Below are 4506 nucleotides of genomic sequence, written 5' to 3' on the forward strand. Positions count from 1 at the left end.
AGACTAGCTTTAGACTAGCTTCGGTGTCTGCTCTGTTGGCTAGGAAAGACGTTAATTTGTAGTAGGTGTGTACGTATGTATCAATATGTCATGCAAGGCAGAGGAAATTTGTGAAAAAGTGCCCGCGCTATATTCCAACGAAACCGAAAAAAACGTACTTGACTCTGTAGGTAAAATGTGTCATATCACCCTTCACTGAGAAACACTCAAGCCTATCCATGGTTCTCGGAGACCATGCAGGGGTCGTTCTGGTCTTGTATGAGAGCCTCAATTGGGGAGAACTTTGTTTACAGTTGTTGGTCTCCAGTTTGGTAAAGTTCTCAGGTTTTTCCCGTAACGTTCTCGAGTGAGAATGGTGTGCTATCTTGAACGAGAACTTTGCCCGGATAAGGTACTCTTATACTGCGGGATGATCTCTCATGAGAACCTTTACCAGGTCATGAGATCATAAACGAACACAATTCCCGCTCATAATATGATCCTGTATGGTCTCCGAGAACTTTACAACTTAACCCTCGCCCATGTAGGGGGGGGGGGGTTGGTGCAACCCCCCCCCCCCTGAGGTTTTTCGGAAATAGTGCAAAAACGGCGGCGCGCAGCGCCGCCAAATTTTGGGTACCTTATGGGGCAAACCTTGCGCATCTTTTGATAAAAAAAAAATTTGACCGAGTCATGTCAGGTCACGGAGTTATGACGTCACAAAGGGAACAGCCTCCGGCCGGATTTTCACAAACTGAGTGCCAACGCCCGAGGTTTCCTGCCGGTGGTACGGAGATCGGTTGATGGATCGTGATGAAACTTCCCATGCATGTTGGGGCAAGTATTGGCTATCATATGGTATAAGAAACTTGACCGGGTCAGGTCAGGTCACGGAGCTATGACGTCACAAGAGGAACAGCGTCCGGTACTATTTTTGAAAAGCGCCCGAACCACTATTTTGCTAATTCTTGTCACCTCAATGGGAATATGCAGCAATATTAGCTTCTATAGGGAGCAAATGGACCTCCCAAATCCAAAATACAATCAGATTTCAAAAATTTAAATTTTGATTTTTCGAATTTCTGCCGCCGACTGTGACCTTGCCGACTACCGGCGCTCCCAACGCGCCATTTTTAGAGCTAGGGAAACGAAATACATACCAAACGATAGAGAATTGATCAAAGAACACGATAGTGAAGGTTTCAAGTCGATATCTCCAACCGTTTTGCCGCAATTGCCGCGGAAAGTTGAAAAAAGTCTATTTTTCCGAAAATTTGACCTTTGACAGGTCAAAAGTAGGTCAAATGTTGACCTAGGACCAAAAAATATACCACCAATCGCGAGATCTCGGCGAGAGCAATCCGTTGGTTTTTTCCGCTAAGCTCTACGACGCTCCGTTTTCAAACGCCAAGGGGGGGTCGCACCAACCCCCCCTGCATGGGCGAAGGTGGCAGATCGCCGTTTACGGGCGAGGGTTAAGAGTGCCGGCTTTCCTGGCACGGCATTCGCGCTCACGACCCATTCCCCCCCCCCCCTCTCCCCTCCCTGTAGAGCGCCAGCTTTTCATGGCACAGCATCCGCGTTCTCGATCCTTCCCATTCCCTCCATGCACAAACAAGGTAAAAAACAGGCATGTATATTTATTGTGTCAGATGTAAAAAAAAACTCACTCTGGAACAGAACATGCGATGCAGTCATTCGATGCGAACATTTTGTTTCAAAAGCTGCCCAAACCCTTTCGCTTGCCGCCCCAGTCAGTACCGACCAGCGTGCTGAGTTTCAACTGTGTCGTTTAGCAAGAGACCATAATATCTCCCGGTGCACGACAGCTCAGTTCCTTTACTTTACTTTTAACACGGAATGCAGGTAAGTGCAAAAATGCATGTCAAGCGGCGGTCCACAGACTGTGCGAACGATGTACAATTTAAACACTGTTAAGTACAGGCACGTACAATAGTTACACAGGCACAGACATTAAAAAGTTAATACAGGTAAAATGTATGGGCTGGCATGTGAACACTACCGACGGCAGTCCATGTGAGACCGAAGTCTAGCCATAGGAGCGGCGGAGGCGACGACAGCCGGTTGGCCGCTCTAGACAGTTTGCGCGGCTGGTAGAGGCTGGGGCTGGGGAGGAGCTACTCCAGCATGGCAGCCTGCTGACTGCTGAACCATGAGCGCCATCAGACGCTCCAGCTGCTCGTTGTTTCCCATCACCGGTACGAGCGATCCGACACGACGGTGTTAACTTATGTGCGTCTCTGAATCGGTGTCGCGCACAGGGTCAATCTCACTCGCGTACTGGCCACGCATATTATCGATTACACCACTATTTCACTTTTTCACTGTGGCCGGACCGTCTCGGCGAACACGCCTCACCTCACCTCGCGGCACTCAGCTGTGTTGACACCAGCGCCGCTCGGACGATACTGACCCTCGGCCGCTCGGCCCGGCCCGGCCGGTCAAGGTCGTTCAAGGTCACGGCTGTCAAGGCGCGACACGCGTGACCCAGGGCCAGGACACAACAGGGACGTTTTGGCGTTGTACTTGTGCCCGATGAGTTGCCTCACTTCGGTGTCCAACATTGAGAGCATCAGCATCGTCTCTACGGCTTCTTGCTCTGAAAGGGAGAGTAAGACAAATATTAGAGAAACGGCAGAAACGCTTAATTTCTGAGCCATATCCTCAAAGCACACGAATTGGTATTTAAGCAGATTTTGCTAACACTGGCAAACAGATGGCAATCGCCAATCGCAACCTATATCCCAAAAATGGGCAATGGCACACAGATTTTGCCACCTCCCAGAGTAAGTAATTACCTTTGCTGTGGTTACTTTCAAGCTGTTAAGTGCACACAAATAATACAGAAAACAAACTCACCATGAGACGTTCGCGCTGTGCGCCAGACACCAACTCGCGAAAGGAACAACCACGCTGCCGGCAGCCTTCGCAGTGCTTTCGAGGAAGGAAGGACCGGAAGCACTGAGGCATTATAGAGATGTTCCTTAGGGATATCCATTTGAATTGGTTTGAACTGTTAAAATCGATAAACATCGTGTCATATAGTAAGGCTCTTTTTCATTAAAAATTGTTTCTTCTACTGAAAAATACATGTTTTATTTTTATCAATAATTGCTATTTTCCTAAGCGAAAATGGAATCGCAGCACTTCAAACTGCTCTACTCTTAACACAGCGCCACCTACGCCTTTAGTTTCCTTCTGTGCTGACATCTGTCGTCAAAACACGTCAGCTGCGAGAACTATAAGGAAAAAAGTGAGAAGTTTACCATCCTTTCTGACCGAATGACTGCTGGTTCGAATCTCACCGCAGACCGACTGTTAGCGTTACACGGGTAGCTAGACAACTTCCAGTACTAAACTATCTCGGTCAAGACCAAATCCACTCCTGAAACCGAAGTGGAGACCATGCACAGTTCTCGGGAAAGACCAATTCCTCAAAGCGGCAAAATGGAAACCATCGAAGGTACTCAGGTGAGTACTATCAGTATAAGTTCTAAAATGTGTTTCTCAGTGTTGAAAAAGTGAATAACACGAAACGTTGGGTGGTTTTGGTGTTTTTATCTTACATTATATACGAATTAATTTGTCCAATTCAAATAATCAACTCTACTCATCATCACAAATTTATTTTTTTCAGCGCTCGCTTTGTAAGAAAGGAAGATTGATGGTATTGAAGGATATTCAGTTGCAGCATGAATTATGCGTAGGTACTTGGAATTATGACAATGATGCTAGTTTGCAAAAATACGAACAGAAAATACGCATCTTATAGGGACATAATGTTTGACAAAACTGACGTCGATATGCCTTGCATTTATCATACAACCGATTTAAGCTTCCGATCAATCAAATCTGACTTTGTTTGTGCGTAAATGGCTGTGTGTGGCCGCAGAATAAAACATTTGTATGCATGCCAGAGTGATGTGTCTCGGCTAGTGAGAGATCATGTCTTCCTTCCGTAGTTATCTTTGCTATTTTGGTAACCCAGGCAAGAATGAGCAGCATTTTTACGGAGCGAGCGAAGCGAGCGTAGTCTTTCCTTAGATTAACGGAAATTTCTGAGTATGAGCGGCCGGCCGGCCGGCCGGCCGTGGTCACGCTTTTGCGAGGCTTATATCTCAGCAACCACTTGACCGATTTACATGCGGTAATTTTTGTAGGGTAGCTTCATTCCTTCTACCAAGTATTGCACTATTCCCGATGCATGTGGGTGACCCCTTATGCACGTGCCACGTGCAAAACGAAGAAGTCACTTTTGCAATTGTTGCAATATCTCGGTAACTACTTGGCCGATTGCGCTGAAAGTTGGCATGTAGGTAGGCACCCACTATGCAATGCATATCCATGTGCCAGAGTTGAGGTGCTGCTGCACGTGCGCACGTGCAGGGGTCGATTCCAGATCTCGAGAACGGCTGGACCGATGGCGCTCAAATTTGGTACATGGTTAGGGACCGGTTAGTAGGGTGCAGTGCAAAAGTCAGTTTGGACCCATTTTGCACGTGCGCA

At 47.2% G+C, this 4506-nt stretch overlaps 1 long non-coding RNA gene across 1 annotated transcript; it reads right to left on the reverse strand.

Moving 5' to 3' along the window:
• Positions 1-1601: 1601 nt before the first annotated feature.
• LOC122382813 lies at positions 1602-3062 on the reverse strand. Its single transcript, XR_006256737.1, has 2 exons — positions 2860-3062; positions 1602-2599 (listed from the first exon to the last, which is right to left on the reverse strand). It is a non-coding gene; the product is annotated as an uncharacterized LOC122382813 (long non-coding RNA).
• Positions 3063-4506: the final 1444 nt, after the last annotated feature.

The sequence above is a fragment of the Amphibalanus amphitrite genome, unplaced genomic scaffold (genome assembly GCF_019059575.1).
Source record: "Amphibalanus amphitrite isolate SeventyFive unplaced genomic scaffold, NRLGWU_Aamphi_draft 000147F_arrow, whole genome shotgun sequence".
Lineage (NCBI taxonomy): Eukaryota > Metazoa > Arthropoda > Thecostraca > Balanomorpha > Balanidae > Amphibalanus > Amphibalanus amphitrite.